Source organism: Hordeum vulgare, chromosome 2H (assembly GCF_904849725.1).
Source record: "Hordeum vulgare subsp. vulgare chromosome 2H, MorexV3_pseudomolecules_assembly, whole genome shotgun sequence".
Lineage (NCBI taxonomy): Eukaryota > Viridiplantae > Streptophyta > Magnoliopsida > Poales > Poaceae > Hordeum > Hordeum vulgare.
The window spans coordinates 342,526,824-342,546,069 of NC_058519.1; positions in this window are offsets into that span (position 1 = coordinate 342,526,824).

The following is a 19,246-nucleotide window of genomic DNA, read 5'->3' on the forward strand; positions in this document are numbered from 1 at the left end:
ACAACACTGGTGCCATCGCTCTAGCCAAGAAACTAAGGTTTCACAAGAGGACCAGACACATCAAATGATGCTTCAATGGCATCCAAGATTACATCAAGGAGGAGGACATAACTATTTCCAATGTGCACACGGATCTAAATGTTGCAGACCCGTTGACTAAGCCTCGTCCACGAGCAAAACATGATCAACACCAGAACTACATGGGTGTTAGATTCGTTACATTGTAAATCACATAGTGATGTGAAGCTAGATTATTGACTCTAGTGCAAGTGGGAGGCTATTGGAAATATGCCCTAGAGGAAATAATAAAATATTTATTATTATATTTCCTCATCAAGATAATCGTTTATTATCCATGCTAGAATTGTATTGAATGGAAACACAAATAGATGTGTGGATACGTAGACAAAACATTGTCCCTAGTAAGCCTCTAGTTGACTAGCTCGTTGATGAAAGATGGTTAAGGTTTCCTAGCCATAGACAAGTGCTGTCATTTGATAACGGGATCACATCATTAGGAGAATGATGTGATGGACAAGACCCAAACTATGAACGTAGCATGCGATCGTGTTGTTTTATTGCTACTGTTTTCTGCATGTCAAGTATACATTCCTATGCCCATGAGATCATGTAACTCACTAACACCGGAGGAGTGACTTATGTGTATAAAATGTTGCAACGTAACTGGGTGACTATAAAGGTTCTCTACACGTATCTCCGAAGGTGTCCGTTGAGTTAGCATGGATCAAGACTCGGATTTGTGACTCCATATGATAGAGAGGTATCTCAGGGCCCACTCGGTAATGCAACATCACAAACAAGCCTTTCAAGCAATGTGACTAAAGAGTTAGCCGTGGAATTTTGTATTACGGTACGAGTAAAGAGACTTGTCGGTAATGAGATTGAAATAGCTATAGAGATACAGACGGTCGAATCTCGGGCAAGTAACATACCGAAGGACAAATGGAATGTTATACGGGATTTTTTGAATCCTGGACATAGAGGTTCAACCGATAAAGACCTACGTTGAATATGTAGGAGCCAATATGGACATCCAGGTCCCGTACTGGTTATTGACCGGAGAGTGTCTCAGCTCATGTCTGCATAGTTCTCGAACCCACAGGGTGTGCACACTTGAGGTTCGATGATGTTTTGGTATTATTGAGTTATGTATGTTAGTGACCGAAAGTTGTTCGGAGTCTCGGATGAGATATCGGACGTCACGAGGAGCTCCGGAATGGTCCATAGGTAAAATGGATATATAGGAAAGTTGCATTCGGATTTCAAAAAGATTTCGGGCATTACCTGTAAAATACTAGGAGTGACGAATGGGTTACGGGGCTTTACCGGGAAGGCCACCCACCCGGGGGACGACCTAATAGGACTAGAGTTGGCACACCAGCCCCTAGTGCTCTGCTGCGGCCAGCCCAATAAACTATGTTCGGCCAAGGTGCAAAAACAGAAGGAAAAGAAAAAAAGGAAGGAGGTGGCCAAGTAGGAAGGGGGTCCTCCACCAAACTGAATTGGAGGAGGAATCTCCTCCCTTGGCTCGGTTGAACCCTCCTCTTTGGAGTAGGAGGCAAGGAAGTCCTCCCTCCTATTCCTCCTATTTAATAGTGGAGGTTTTGAGCGCAAACACCGCCAGAAAAGCCTCGTGTTGCCCTCTCCTCCATAGACCGCCTCCCTCGTCTATACTAGCCCGACATAGCTTGGCGAAGCCTTGCTGGATTAGTTCACCACCACCACCACCAGGCCGTCGTGTTGCGGGAGAACTAATCGATCTCTTCGCCCTCTTGCTAGATCAACAAGGCGGAGATCGTCATCGAGTTGTACTTGTGCTGAATGCGGAGGTGCCGTCCGTTCAGCGCTAGATCGGTTGGCTTCGTGGGATGACTTGTGAGTTGGTTTGCAAAGACGTTCGACTACATCAACCACGTTTCTTAATGCTTCCCACTTAGATATCTACAAGGTTATGTGGATCCGATCTCCCCTCTCATAGATGATCATCACCATGGGTAGGTCTTGCGTATGCGTAGGAATTTTTTTGTTTCCCATGCAACTTTCCCCAACACGGGGGTGACCTTCGTGTTGCGGTGCCCCCATCCTTGGACCTCTTGCATCGATCAGGAAACCTTTGGGGTTGATTTGGGAACCCGCGGGCTAGCTCGGCTCCTTTAACCCCAAAGGGGAAAGCTTCTCTGTTCGTGCCTGCAAGCACCGACCCTAGCACAATGCAACTTGGCTCACGTCACACACTTGAGGCAGTTGGACCGTGCGACCCCAACGGGCCGCCCTTGATAAGTACCCCCCATGGGGGCAACGTCAGGAGGTGGATTTTTTATGTGAGCCTCGGGGGGAACAGCCTCGAGTGGGACTTCGTATGTCCTCGACAACGTTCATTGGTCAGCACCTCGCAAGGTGGGGGGCCTCACGAGGGTCGGACCCGTGCGCCTTGGCAGGGAGGATCGTCGGGGCCACGGTGCGCACCATGCCCTGGGCCGGAGGTAGGCTAGTCTGGGTGTCCTAGTCCTAGAGCCCTGACAGTTGCCCCCGAGCCCGCGACATTCACGACCCGACCATGGGAGGGCAAGATGATGCGGTCTCTCACGACCTGCGGGCCAGGACGAACACGTGGCGCGCGACATGGCATGATGCATCCTGCCTTTCCACATCGCATTGGCATCCCCCCGGCTGACATAAAGTGGGTACGCGGGGTGGAGCCATATTTAATCACCTTCACACCACAACCACCTTTCTACATCTTCTTCCTCCGTGCAAGGACACGCTAGATCCAATCTCTAAGCCAGATACCTTCTCGCCCCTCTTGCAGCTTCGGTCCATGGATGGCGCCCACCGGCAAGAAAGGGAAAGCCGCGGCTTCCTCCGCGAGCCCTGCCTCTATCGGGCATGCTCCCATACCCTCCAGCATCTCCAAGGAGGAGGACTTGGGCCCGGTGCTCCTGCTAGTGGTGGGTGACACGGAAGAGGGTGGAGCGATCGCCATCTTGTCAGGCTCAGTAGCGCTGAGGAGCCTGGTGAAGACTACCTACCCCTTCTTCCTCCACAACATTTACGCGGGCCTGGTCCCACAATTCTCTAATTTCTTCCATGCCATCCTTTCCCATTACCAGATCTGAGCCCTACACCTTCAAGCCAACTCCGTCCTACTCCTGGCCATCTTAGCCTTTTACTGCAAGGCCTTCGTGGCTGTGAGGCCCTCGGTGGTGCTCTTTCGCCATTTATTCACCTTGTGGTTTACGGCCTAGGGCCAGCGCTCCATGTGCATCTCCTTTTTTGATGTACCGGGCAAGGGCACCAACATGAAGGCCGGGAAAAAGGTGCAAGGCTACCGACACCACTAGTTCTTCATGGACATGCACCGGGAGAGCCAGCTCCTCGCAAATCTTTCACATGTGTTCATACCACTTTTTCCACATGATTTTTTTATAAAAATTAGAGCCAATTAGATCTTTTTGCATGTTTGTGGTGGTTTATTTGGTTGCTACTTGCTTGTGTGTCTGATTGAGTTTTGAATCACTATAGATATTCTCCTCTTAAGAACTCATCTCCTTCACCCCAAAACTTTGCAAAATGATCATGCCATGTTAATTTGACCATAAAACTATTTTTATAAATAGTTATTTCAACAGAAGACATTTATTTTATTTAAGCTTTCTAAAACCCCATGATTTGAGATTTGCACTACAAGTTCTCAATTTAGCGGAGATACCTCAAACCAAAGATTTTATTAGGAACCTATTACTAAAAAGTTTTCCGAAAAACATAAAAGAATCATTTTAAAGCTATTTTACTATTTTCTATAAACACTTCTTCCTAGATCCAAAAATATTTGAGAAAATTTAGAGAAACTTAGTGGACATATATTTTTCATACATAAGAGTTTCAACTCGTGGTCATGTTCAAAATATTGGATAAAATCCCTGAAAACCATTTCTGCATATTGCAAGCTAGTGGAATATTTCCATAGGAGATATTATCAATAAATTCCAAGAAATTTCTAGCAAGTCACACATGATATATGGGGTCATCCTGTAAAGTTTCATCTCAATACAAGTTGATTTGGTTCACCAAAATATCCTAGAACCCTCTGTGTTCAGAACTAATTTTGAGCAACTTTACATTGCCAAGTTTATCCAAATGGTCCCAAACTTTACACAAGTGATCTAGCACCAAAATATGGATTCTACACGAGGTTGCGCATTTGTGGGAGTTGATTTGATCACTTAGGTTCAAAGGAATCCTATTCTGTCCATTTCTAGGGATTTTCATGTCTGCATTGCCAACTTTTCTCAAATGATCTCAAACTTGGTGATCCCTCCTGATTTTACCCCCATTTCCATCATGTTAAGTTTAATAGCATTTGGGAAAAGTAATCTGGCCCAAAACCACATAAAACAACTTTTGCCAGAATATCAAATCTGCTCGTAGAGCATCCAAAGCATTTTCCCTTCACAACAAATTTTCACCACAACTCCATAGGAACCACAAGGACCCCTAGTAAGTTTACTGCCACCCAGCTCCATGATTGCAGGGGTGAAACCCCACTTGCAAACCCCTAGATAGGTACTTATTCCCCCTCTCTCTGCTCTCCTCCACCCGTGAGTTTTCCTGAGCGTCCCATGCCCTCCCCCTTTGTTTATTATCCTCGCAGCCGACGGACACTGCAGGACACAACAAAGCATGAGAAAAGTGCCATCGTGCTGGACAAAGTCGCGCTCGGGAGTGCGCTAGAGTGATGACCGAGCACTAGTGTACTCCGAGCCCGTCGCTGATACGTCTCCAACCTATCTATAATTTTTGATGGTTTCATGGTATTATCTAGTCAAACTTTGGATGTTTTGTATACCTTTTATATCTTTTTTGGGACTAACCTATTAACTCAGTGCCAAGTGCCAGTTCCTATTTTTTTCCGTGTTTTTGACCCTTTTGAGAGGAGGATTTTAAACGGTGTCCAAACGGAATAAAACTTCCGAAAATATTTTTTCCGGAATAGAAGATACGCATAGGACGTTAGAACCAAGGCAGGGGCCACCAGGGGACCCCACAAGCCCCCTAGGCGCGGCCAGGGGGGCTGCGCCTAGCAGGCTTGTGGGCCCCCTGTGGCTCGTATGCCCTACCTCTTCCGCTTATAAATTCCTGAAAAATTCCAAAACTGCGAGGGGGATCCACGAAAATACTTTTCGGCCGCCGCAAGCTTCTGTCTCCACAAGATCCCATCTGGGGCACGTTCTGGTGCCCTGGCGGAGGGGGGGTTTGGATACGGATGGCTTCTTCATCAACACCATGACCTCTCCGATGATGCGTGAGTAATTCACCATAGACCTTCAGGTCCATAGATAGTAGCTAGATGGCTTCTTCTCTCTCTTGGATCTTCAATACAAAGTTCTACATGATCTTCATGGAGATCTATCCGATGTAATCTTCTTTTGGGGTGTGTTTGTTGAGATCCGATGTAATCTTCTTTTGGGTTTTGTTTGGCCAACTTGATCTATGATTCTTGCAATGGGAGAAGTGCTTGGTTTTGGGTTCATACCGTGCGGTGACCTCTCCCAGTGACAGAAGGGGTAGCGAGGCACGCATCATGTTGTTTCCATCAAGGGTAAAAAGATGGGGTTTACATCATTGCTTTGAGTTTATACCTCTACATCATGTCATCTTGCTTAAGGCGTTACTCTGTTCGTCATGAACTCAATACACTAGATGCATGCTAGATAGCGGTCGATGTCTGGAGTAATAGTAGTAGATGCAGAAAGTATCGGTCTACTTGTCTCGGACGTGATGCCTATATGTATGATCATTGCCTTAGATATTGTCATGACTTCGCGCGGTTCTATCAATTGCTCGACACTAATTTGTTCACCCACCGTATTATTTGCTATTTTGGGAGAAGCCTCTAGTGAACACTTTGGCCCCCGGGTCTACTTCACACCATATTTTCAGCCTTACACTTTTACTTCGTTGCACTTTCCGCCTTCAGATCTCACTTTGCAATCAATCTTGAAGGGATTGACAACCCCTTTATAGCGTTGGGTGCAAGCTCATTTGTGTTTGCGCAGGTACTCTGGACACTTGGCGCGATTCTCCTACTGGATTGATACCTTGGTTCTCAAACTGAGGGAAATACTTACTGCTCCTTTGCTGCATCACCCTTTCCTCTTTAAGGGAAAAACCAACGCAAGCTCAAGAGGCAGCAGAAGGATTTCTAGAACCGTTGCCGGGGAGGATCAAGTCAAGAACTCATCCATGTAAGTGTCGCAAACTCATCTCTTGCATGTATTTTTTTGCCTCTCGTTTTCCTCTCCCCCACTTCTGAAAAACAAAAATTTACAAAAATATTTTCCTTTTTCGTTTGCCTTTTTCGTTCGCCCTTTTCTCTCGCTTGCTTTATGTTCGCTTGTCTGCCTGCTAAGACCTGTATGGCCCAACCAAGGGATTTTGATGCTTACTATGTGAGGTTGGAAGAGTTTGAAACTAGTGTTAAAGGCTTCATGTCTACACAGTTTGATTATAACATTTACTTCCGTGGGGAACTGAAGGAGCAAAATTCTTTTTTGGATTTTATGAATAAATAAGTTGATGATATGGCCAAAGAATTCCTTGAGCTAAATTCTTAGTTTGCTCGTCTTGGAAAATTGGTAGGCCAGATTTCTGATAAACAGGCTACCTTAGTCAATAAAATGGCTGCTAAACCGGAAATTTGTGATGAGAATCACGAAGATCTTAAAGTGCTTGGTGTGACTCCCATTGAATCTTTGTTTTCTAGTGCAAACGTAATGATTACGGGGCTGGATATGAATCCACTTTGGTTGAAAAATCCCCCAATGATTCGGAGTCCATCTATCTTGATGCTAAAAGCATTGAAAGTGGGGTAGAAGATATCAAAACTTTGAGTAGTAATGAAACTACTACTTTGGATTTCAAGGAATTCAATTATGATAGTTGCTCCTTGATTGAATGCATTTCCTTGACGCAATCCATGCTAAACACTCCACACGCTTATAGCCAAAACAAGGCCTTTACCGATCACATAGTCGATGTTATGATAAAATCTCTTGAAGAGAAACTGGAGTTGGAAGTTTCTATCCCTGGAAAGCTTCATGATGAGTCGGAACCTACTATCAAAATCAAAATCAAAAACTATGAATGCAATGCTTTGTGTGATTTGGGTGCTAGTGTTTCCGCGATTCCAAAGTCTTTATGTGATGTTCTAGGCTTTAATGAGATTGAGGAGTGTTCTCTTAATTTTCATCTTGCGGATTCTACTGTCAAGAAACCCATGGGAAGGATCAATGATGTTCTTATTATTGCAAATAGGAACTATGTACCCGTGGATTTCATGGTGCTTGATACTGATTGCAATCCTACATGCCCTATCATTCTTGGTAGACCTTTCCTAAGGACTATTGGTGCCATCATCGATATGAAGGAAGGGAATATTATATTTCAATTTCCTTTAAAGAAGGGCATGGAGCATTTTCCTAGAAATAAAATAAGATTGCCTTATGAATCCATGATGAGTGCTACTTATGGTTTGAGCACAAAGGACGACAATACGTGATTCCATCACCTTATGCCTAGCTAAGGGCATTAAACAATAGCGCTTGTTGGGAGCCAACCCAATGAATTTATCCTTTTCTTTCTATGTTGTTGCGTCCACACAATCATAATTCTGTTATGATTGTGTTTTTTGTGTTTGAGCCAAGCAAAACCTTTATGACTAGTCTTGGTGATGGTTGATTGATCTTGCTGGAAAAAGACACAAGCTTTTCGCTCACGAAATTATTTTTCATTTTTATTCAGAAACATCTTTTGAGTTGATTCTTTTTTCTGCTGGTTGATATGCCTTTCGCCCAGGCTATCGTAATTTGTCAGAATTAGTGAGCTACCAGAAGTATACGAAGTATACAGATTGGTACAGACTGGTCTATTTTTGACAAATTCAGTTTTTGTTGAGTTGGTTGCTTGTTTTGATGAAACTATGGATATTATAGGGGGGGTACTAGACATGGAAAAGTTAGAATGCAGTAATCTAAAACCAATATAAATAGAAATCAAGATTCCTGCAGTACCTAAAGAGGTGGTAGTTTGTTTTCTTGTGCTAATGATATCACGAGTTTCCGTTTATGTTTTGTGTTGTGAAGTTTTCATGTTTTGGGTAATGTTCTCATGGATAAATGGATAAAGAGTGGAAAGAGCTCAAGCTTGGGGATGCCCAAGGTATCCCAAGCCAAATTCAAGGACACAAAAAAGCCTAAGCTTGGGGATGCCCCGGGAAGGCATCCCCTCTTTCATCTTCAATCCATCGGTAACATTACTTGGAGCTATATTTTTATTCACCACATGATATGTGTCTTGCTTGGAGCGTCTTGTATTGTAGGAGTCTTTTATTTTTGTTGTGTCACAATCCTTGTTGTACACCTTTTGAGAGATACATGCACTCATCGTGAATTTGCTAGAATGATCATTGTGCTTCACTTATATCTTTTGAGCTAGACCATTTTGCTCTATGTGCTTCACTTAGATCTTTTAGAGCACGACAGTGCGTAACTTGGTAGTTGGCTTATGCTATGAAAGTAGTCCCAAAGGTGATAGGTACCCAAAGAGGATACAATAAAACCTCCATCTTCATGTGCATTGAGTAGAAAGAGAAGTTTTGATTCCTCTCAATAAGTTTTGAGACGTGGATTTGGTAATATTAAGAGTTATGTTAGTAGGGTGTTGTGAATCTAGAAATACTTGTGTTGAAGTTAGTGATTCCCGTAGCATGCACGTATGGTGAACCGCTATGTTAGGAAGTCGGAGCATAATTGATCTATTGATTGTCATCCTTTGTGTTGCGGTCCGGATCGCGCGATGGTTTACACCAACCAACCCTTCCCCTAGGAGTATGCGTTTAGCACTTTGTTTCGATTACTAATAAAAACTTGCGCAAGAAGTATATGAGTTCTTCATGACTAATGTGAGTCCATGGTATAGATGCACTTTCACCTTCCACCATTTCTAGCCTCTCTAGTACTGTGCAATTTTCGTCGGTGCACAAACCCACCATATGCCTTCCCCAAAACAGCCACCATACCTACCTACTATGGCATTTTCAAAGCCATTCCAAGATATATTGCCATGCAACTCCCACCGTTCCGTCAAATGACTTGTGCCATCACTCTCATATTGTTATTGCATGATCATAAGATAGCTAGCGAGATGTTTCAATGTTATACGCCAAGCTAGATCGTTGCACATCCGTGTACACTGCCGGAGGCATTTCCTATAGAGTCATCATAGTTCTATGCTTTGAGCTGTGAGTAAATAAAAGTGTGATGATCATCATTACTAGAGCATTGTCCCATGTGAGGAAAAAAAATAGGCCAAAGTTTCCCACACAAAAAAAGGGAGAGATATGGAAATAGGCTAAAGAGCCCAAAAAAAGAGAGAAAACGAGAGAAGGGAAAATGCTTCATGATTGAGAGCCTCTCGTTTTGTCACCACCATATACTAGTGGGAATCTTTATTATATAACTTGGCTTGTATATTCCAATGATGGGCTTCCTCAAAATTGCCCTAGGTCTTCGTGAGAAAGCAAGTTGGATGCACACCCACTAGTTCTCCTTTTGAGCTTTCACATACTTATAGCTCTAGTGCATCCTTTGTATGGCAATCCCTACTCATTCACATTGATATCTATTAATGGGCATCTCCATAGCCCTTTAATAAGTCGAGTCAATGTGACCATCTCCTCCTTTTTGTCTCACAACCACCACCACACTCTATTCCACCATAGTGCTATATCCATGGCTCACGCTCATGTATTGCGTGAGAGTGGAAAAACGTTTGAGAAAGTAAGAGTGAAAAAACAATTACCTGGCCAATACCGGGGTTGTGCATGATTTAAATTAGTTGTGTGGGGATGATGGAGCATATCCAGACTATATGATTTTGTAGGGATAACTTTCTTTGGCCTTGTTATTTCGAAAGTTCATATTTACCTTGCTAGTTTGCTTGAAGTATTATTGTTTTCATGTCAATAACAAACTATTGTTTTGAATCTTACGGATCTGAACATTCATGTCACGTGAAAGAAGTTACAAAGGATAACTATGCTAGGTAGCATTCCACATCAAAAAATCAGTCTTTATCACTTCCCTACTCGAGGACGAGCAGGAGTTAAGCTTGGGGATGCTTGATACGTCTCCAACGTATCTATATTTTTTCATGGTTCCATGCTATTATCCTTTCAGACTTTGGATGTTTTGTATACCTTTTATATCTTTTTTGGGGACTAACCTATTAAATTAGTGCCAAGTGCCATTTCCTGTTTTTCCGTGTTTTTGACCCTTTTCAAAGGAGGATTTTAAACGCTGTACAATCGGAATAAAACTTCCGAATAGACTTTTTCCGGAACAGAAGATACGCACGGGACGTGAGAACCAAGGCAGGGGCCACCAGGGGACCCTGCTGCTAGCTACGCCTATAGGGATTTCCTTGGCAAGTATGCAAAGTATTTCCCCGCGGCCTTGGAGCCTTGCATTGGTGTTCCCTTGAAGAGGAAAGGGTGATGTAGCACAACTGCGGTAAGTATTTCGCTCAGTTTGAGAACCAAGGTATCAATCCAGTAGGAAGATCGCGTCAAGTCACAAGTACATGCACAAACACAAAGAGCTTGCACCCAATGCTATGAAGGGGTTGTCAATCCCTTATAGATTGTTTGCAAAGTGAGAACTGAAAGCAAAAAGTAAACAGAGCAAAGTAAAAGTAAAAGCGGAGATGATAATTCTGAGTAGACCCGGGGGCCGTAGTGTTCACTAGTGGCTTCTCTCATGAAAGCAAGTAGACGGTGGGTGAACGAATTACTGTCGAGCAATTGATAGAACCGCACAAAGTCATGACGTTATCTATGGCAATGATCATACATATAGGCATCACGTCCAAAACAAGTAGACCGATACTTCCTGCATCTACTACTATTACTCCACACGTCGACCGCTATCCAACATGCATCTAGTGTATTGAGTTCATAAGAACAGAGTAACGCCTTAAGAAAGATGACATGATGTAGATGGACAATCTCAAATCTATGATGAAAGACCATCTTGTTACCCTTGATGGCAACAACACGATGCGTGCCTTGCTGCCCCTTATGTCACTGGGAAAGGTCAATGCACGATATGAACCCAAAACCAAGCACTTCTCCCATTGCAAGAAAACTAGTGGGTGTGCATTCAACTTTCTTGCTCACGAAGACCTAAGGCAATTTTGAGGAAGCCCATCATTGGAATATACAAGCCAAGTTATATAATGAAAATTTCCCAGTAGCTATCTGGTGGTGACAAAACGAGAGACTCTCAATCATGAAGATCATGGTTCTTAATAAGCACAAGTGTGGAAATATAGTAGCATTGTCCCTTCTCTCTTTTTCTCTCATTTTTTTGGTGGGCTCTTTGGCCTCTTTTTTTTATTTTTTTATTTTTGTGGGCATCTTTGGCCTCTTATTTGTAAGTGAGCTTCGCTGGCCTCTTTTATTTCCTCACATGGGACAATGCTCCATCAATGATGATCATCACACTTACAACTCAAAACTTAGAGCAATGATGACTCTATATGAAATGCCTTCGGTAGTGTACCGTGAGAATGATCAAGCATGGCATAGACATCAATGGAAACATCATGCTAGCTATCTTATGATCATGCAATGACAATGTAGAAGCTATGGCACATGTCATGGTGGTAGTTGCATGGCAATATATCTCGGAATGGCTTCGAAAAAGCCATAGTAGGTAGGTATGGTGGCTGTTTTGAGGGAGGCTAATGGTGGTTTCATGCACCGGCGAAAGTTGCACGACACTAAAGAAGATAGTGATGGTGGAAGGTGAAAGTGCATCTGAACCATGGACTCGACATTACTTATGAAGAACGCATATACTTGTTGCAAAAGTTTTAGTAGTAATCGAAACAAAGCATTCAACTCATACTCTTAGGGGAAGGGTTGGTAGGTATAAACCATAGCGCGATCCCGACCGCTACACAAAGGATGACAATCAATAAACTAATCATGCTCAGACTTCGTCACATAGAGGTTCACCATACGTTCATGCTACGGGAATCACTTACTTCAACACAAGTATTTCTAGATCCACAACACCTTACTAGTATAACTTCAATATTACCACAACCACAACTCAAAACTAATTGAGATGAATCAAACTTCTCTAACTACTGAATGCACATGAAGGTGGAAGTTTTCATATCCCTTTGGATAACTACCCATTTTGAGACTACTTTCATAACGTAGATCAACTACCACGCCACGCACTGTCGTGCTCCAAAAGATAGAATGAAGCACATAGAGGAAAATCAACTAGCTCAAAAGATAAAAGTGAAACACATGTGAGTTGAATTGCCTAACCAAAGGATATAAGTGAAGCTCGACAAAATCACGGTGAGTGCATGTCTCTCTCTCTAGGTGTGCAGCAAGGAAGATTGTGACACAACAAAAATAAAAGACTCCTACGATACAAGACACTCCAAGCAAAACACATAACATGTGGTGAATAAAAATATAGCCCCAAGTAACGTTACCGATGGATTGAAGACGAAAGAGGGGATGCCTTCCCGGGGCATCCCCAAGCTTAGGCTTTTTTGGCATCCTTGAATCAACTTCGGGTGCCTTGGGCATCCCCAAGCTTGAGCTCTTTCCACTCTTTATCTCTTTTTCCATAAGAACTTCACCCAAAACATGAAAACTTCACAACACGAAACTTAAACAGAAACTCATGATATCATTAGTATAAGAAAGCAAATCACCACTTCCTTAGGTACTGTAGCAAACTTAAATTCTACTTATGTTGATGTTGGATTACTGTATTTTAACTTTTCCATGGCTAATACCCCCCGATACTATCCATAGTTTGATCAAAATAAGGAACCAACTCAACAAAAACAGAATCTCTTAACAGCAGACCAGTCTGTAGCAATCTGTATACTTTGTATACTTCTGGTACTTAAAGAATTCTGAAACATTTAGAAAGTCTGAAGAATTTGCATAGTAGTCATCAGCAAAAAGAATCAACTCAAAAGCTCTCACAGAAGAAAACGAAAATTCTTTTCGTGAGCAAAAAGTTTCTGTCTTTTCCAGCATGATCAAACGATCATCCCCAAGGCTAATCATAACGGTTTTACTTGGCACAAACGCAAAAGAAACACAAAAAACACAATCACAAAAGAATTATGAAAATGTGGACACAACAAAAGAGAAATAAAAAGATAAATTCATTGGGTTTCCTCCGAACAAGCGCTATTGTTTAACGCCCTTAGCTAGGCAATGATAATTCAATGATGCTCACACAAAAGACAAGAATTGAAGCACAACGAGAGCATCATAAAGCATGTGAAAATCACATCTAAGTCTAACATACTTCCTATGCATAGGTGTTTTATAGGAAAATAGATTGTCAAGACAAACAATAGTTGCCATATGCAAGGAAGAAGAAAGAGACAATATCAATCTCAACATAACGAGAGGTGATTTAGTGATATGAAAATTTCTACCACCATATTTTCCTCTCTCATAATAATTACATGTGGGATCATATTCGAATTCAACAATGTAACTATCATATAGGATATTATTTTCATGATCCACGTGCATGCAAAGTTGACGCTCTTCAAAAATAGTGGGATTATCATACACTAAAGTCTTGACTTCTCCAAACCCACTTTCAATAATATTGCAAATATCATATTCATCATGAGGCTTAAACAAATTTTCAAGATCATAAGAAAAATCATTACCCCAATTATGATCATTGCAAGAAGAGTGGACATAGCAAAACTAGCATCCCCAAGCTTAGGGTTTTGCATAGTTTTAGCATGATTCTCACTAATAGGATTTATAGTGAAACTATTGCAATCATGCTTTTCATTCAAGGGGTCCTCGTGAATCACTTCATAAATTTCTTCCTCACAATTTCCAGATTCACGCATCTCAAGCAAAAATCCATAAAGATAGTCAAGTGCACTCAACTCACTAGCAATTGGATCAAAATAATAAGATCTCTTAAAGAGATTAGCAAGTGGATGAGGATCCATATCACTAGATTTTCAGCAAGCGAAGATGCAAGCATATTGAAGGCACATGGCGCACAAGCGAACGGAAAGCAAGCGAAAGAAAAGGGCGAACAAAAAGGCAAACGAAAAAGGCAAATTGGTGAAGTGGGAGAGAGGAAAACAAGAGGCAACTCGCAAACAAAGTAAATGCAAGAGATGAGTTTGCGACACTTACTTGGATATATCTTGACTTGATCTCTCCCCGGCAACGGCGCCAGAAATCCTTCTCCTGCTAGCTACGCCTATAGGGATTTCCTTGGTAAGTATGCAAAGGATTCCCCCGCGGCCTTGGAGCCTTGCGTTGGTGTTCCCTTGAAGAGGAAAGGGTGATGTAGCACAGCGGTGGTAAGTATTTCCCTCAGTTTGAGAACCAAGGTATCAATCTAGTAGGAGGATCGCATCAAGTCACAAGTACCTGCACAAACACAAAGAGCTTGCACCCAACGCTATGAAGGGGTTGTCAATCCCTTATAGATTGTTTGCAAAGTGAGAACTGAAAGCAAAAAGTAAACAAAGCAAAGTAAAAGTAAAAGCGGAGATGATAGATGTGAGTAGACCCGGGGGCCGTAGTGTTCACTAGTGGCTTCTCTCATTAAAGCAAGTAGACGGTGGGTGAACGAATTACTGTAGAGCAATTGATAGAACCGCGCAAAGTCATGACGTTATCTATGGCAATGATCATACATATAGGCAACACTTGCAAAACAAGTAGACCGATACTTTCCGCATCTACTACTATTACTCCACACGTCGACCGCTATCCTGCATGCATCTAGTGTATTGAGTTCATAAGAACAGACTAACGCCTTAAGCAAGATGACATGATGTAGATGGACAATCTCAAATCTATGATGAAAGCCCATCTTGTTACCCTTGATGGCAACAACACGATGCGTGCCTCGCTGCCCCTTCTGTCACTGGGAAAGGTCATCGCACGGTATGAACCCAAGACTCAGAGAGACTTACAAGGATATCAAATCATGCATAAAAGAAATGAGCAAAGACTCAAATATAATTCATAGATAATCTGATCACAAATCCACAATTCATCGAATCTTGACAAACACACCGCCAAAGAGGATTAAATCAGATAGATCTCCATGAAGATCATGGAGAACTTTGTATTGAAGATCCAAGAGAGAGAAGAAGCCATCTTGCTACTAACTACGGACCCGTAGGTCTGAAGTAGACTACTCACGGGTCATTGGAGAGGCAATGATGTTGATGTAGAAGCCTTTCCAGCTCCAAAGTCCCCTCCGGCAAGCCACCGGGAAGGGTCTCCAGATGAGATCTCGCGGAAACGGAAGCTTGCGGCGGCGGAAAAGTGGTTTCGTGGACGCCCTTATTTTTTCTAGGATTTTCGGGAATATATAGGCCCAAGAGCTAGGGCAGGGGAGCTCCAGGGGGCCACAAGCTTGGTAGCCATGGGCCCCCCTAGCCACGGCTATAGGGCTTGTGGGCCCCCTGTGGGCCTCCTGCCTTGACCCTCAAGTCCCCCGGTCTTCTTCTATTATGGAAAAATTCATTTCGGGGATTTTATTCCGTTTGGACTCCGTTCCAAAATCAGATCAGAAAAGAGTCAAAAACACAGAAAAACAGGAACCGGCACTTGGCACTCAATTAGTAAGTTAGTCCCAAAAAAGATATAAAAGGTATATAAAACATCGAAAGTTGACAAGATAACAGCATGAAACCATCAAAAATTATAGATACGTTTGAGACGTATCAGACCCCACAAGACCCCTATGCACGACCGGGGGGCCAGCGCCTAGCAGGCTTGTGGGCCCCCTGTGGCTCGTCTGCCCGACCTCTTCCGCCTATAAATTCCTGAAAATTCCAAAACTGCGAGGGGGATCCAGGAAAATTCTTTTCCGCCGCCGCAAGCTTCTGTCTCCGCAAGATCCAATATGGGGCACGTTCTGGTGCCCTGCCGGAGGGGGATTCAGATACAGAGGGCTTCTTCATCAACACCATGACCTCTCCGATGATGCGTGACTAGTTCACCATTCACCTTCGGGTCCATAGCTAGTAGCTAGATGGCTTATTCTCTCTCTCTCTTGGATCTTCAATACAAAGTTCTCCATGATATTCATGGAGATCTAGCTGATGTAATCTTCTTTTGCGGTGTGTTTGTCAAGAACCGATGAATTGTGGATTTATGATCAGATTATCTATGAATCTTATTTGATTTTCTTCTGATCTCTTATATGCATGATTTCATATCCTTGTAATTCTCTTCGAGTTGTGGGTTTTGTTTGCCAACTTGATCTATGATTCTTGCAATGGGAGAAGTGCTTGGTTTTGAGATCATACCATGCGGTGACCTCTCCCAGTGACATAAGGGGTAGCGAGGCACGTATCATGTTGTTGCCATCAAGGGTAAAAAGATGGGGTTTTCATCATTGGTTTGAGATTATCCCTCTACATCATGTCATCTTGCTTAATGTGTTACTCTGTTCGTCATGAACTCAATACACTAGATGCATGCTGGATAGCGGTCGATGTGTGGAGTAATAGTAGTAGATGTAGAAAGTATCGGTCTACTTGTCTCGGACGTGATGCCTATATGCTAGATCATTGCCTTAGACATCGTCATGACTTTGCGTGGATCTATCAATTGCTCGACGATAATTTGTTCACCCACCGTAATACTTCCTATTTTGAGAGAAGCCTCTAGTGAACACTATGGCCCCCGGGGTCTACTCCACACCCTATTTTCAGCCTTACACTTTTTACTTCGTTGCACTTTCCGCCTTCAGATCTCACTTTGCAATCAATCTTGAAGGGATTGACAACCCCTTTATAGCGTTGGGTGCAAGCTCGTTTGTGTTTGCGCAGGTACTCTGGACACTTGGCGCAATTCTCCTACTGGATTGATACCTTGGTTCTCAAACTGAGGGAAATACTTACTGCTCCTGTGCTGCACCACCCTTTCCTCTTCAAGGGAAAAATCAAAGCAAGCTCAAGAGGCAGCAGTCGCCAGGCCACCACGAGCATCTCCCCTCGCGCTAGTTGAGGCGCGTTGGTGTCTGCAACAAGCTAGACTGCTGGCCCTCTCCTCTCTCCTCCAAGCCGACCAATGCATGCGCTCGCTTGCGCACACTCACCTCTCTCCTCTCTCTTTCCCTGTGGTCATCGTTGAGCCCCAAGAATACCCCACTACTGAAATTCAGAAATTTGCCGTCTGCCATGGCAGACGGCAAAGGGGGGAACCACGAACGGCAAAGGCTTTGCCGTCGGTCAGCAGACGGCAAACTAGATGGTAAAAAAAATATGGTGAAGAGGTTCTTTGCCATCTGCTTTTTTAAAGCGGACGGTAGAGAATCTTTGCCATGAGGAGGCAGACGGCAAACTAAATTGGACGGCACATACTGCAACGGCCCCGTTAAGTCTTAACGGCAGGCATCCTCTCTTTGTCGTCTGCCATCCCCCCTTTGCCATGTGGGGGCAGACGGCAAAGAGGGGAGAGAGAGGGGGCTGATTACCCCCTTTGTCGTCTGCCCACCCCCCTTTTCCATGTGGGGGCAGACAACAAAGAGGGGAGAGAGAGGGGGCAGATTCCCCTCTTTGCCGTCGTCCTACCCCCCCTTTGCCATGTGGGGGCAGACGGCAAAGAGGGAAGAGAGAGGGGGCAGATTCCCCCCTTTGCTGTCGGCCATACCCCCTTTGCCATGTGGGGGCAGATGACAAAGGGAGGAACCAGCCCCTTTTTAATTTATTTTTTATTATATCCAGCATTTTTAACAATAATCAGGATATATATATATATATTTGACATAAATAAATTTCTTTTCGTACTCATAACCATATTAAAATAACTCTCATCCATAGTGCATACATATTATGCAAGTTGCATCCGTACCAAACCATATATTACACCAGTTTCATCCACATGCATACAAAGTTTCATATATAACCATATACTACAATAATTTCAATACAAGCCATGGTACAAGAAATCATCTTCAAGCATTCCATCAATATAATCCAAGCTTCCCGTGAAGTGAAGGTAATCTGCAAAATGACAAATAAGAAAGTTAGAGGAATAATACTAGATGAAGAAGTGTATATATAGGTTATTTCGGAGAGAAATTAGCTAAGTATAGACCAGTTAGGAGCTAACTAAGCTAATTATGTCATTTAGGTGGAACTCTATTTAACTATAGGTCGTTTCGGAGCTAACTTGGGTAAAATAGGTCATTCCAGAGCAAATTATGCTTATTAAGCCATTTTGGATCTAGCTAGGCTAATTATAGGCCATTTAATACCTAAGTTAGTGGGAATAGGTCATCTTGCAGCTACGTAAGCCTTATTATGTCATTTAGGAGAGAACTTAGCTAACTATTGGTCATTTTTTATTAAATAGGTCAGTTTAGAGCTAACTAAGTTAATTATGTCATTTCTAGGACAATTAGCCAATTTAGCGTTTCTTGGATGAGTCTAAGCTATGTAGAAGAAGAGAAAGAGAAGAAGAAGTAAAAGAAGGAGGAGGAGGAGGAGGAGGCGGAGGAGAAGGAGAAGGAAGAGGAGAAGAAGAAGAAAAGAAGAAGGAGAAGGAGAAGGAGGAAGAAGGAGGAAGAAGAAGGAGAAGGAGGAGCTCCTTCTCCTTCTTCTCCTTCTTCTTATCCTCCTCCCTCTCCTTCTTCTTCTTCTCCTCTTCTTCTTCTTCCTTCCTTTCACTTTTCCTATTTCTTCTCGTCTTGTCCCCTTCTTCGGGCTAAATTGGTTAAAAATGCCTTTTTGGAGCTAATTATGTCATTTCGAGGATAATTAGCTAAGGATAGGTCATGTTTTATTAAATAGACCATTTAGGAGCTAACTAAGCTAATTATGTCATCTAGGTGCAATCCTAGCTAACTATAGGTCGTTTCGGAGCTAACTTGGGTAAAATAGGTCATTAAGGAGCAAACTACGCTTATTAAGCCATATTGGATCTAGCTAGGCTAATTATAGGCCATTTAATACCTAAGTTAGGGGGAATAGGTCATCTTGCAGCTACGTAAGCCTTATTATGTCCTTTAGGAGAGAACTTAGCTAACTATAGGTCATTTTTTATTAAATATGTCATTTTGGAGCAAACTAAGCTAATTATGTCATTTCGAAGGATAATTTGCCAATTTAGCAT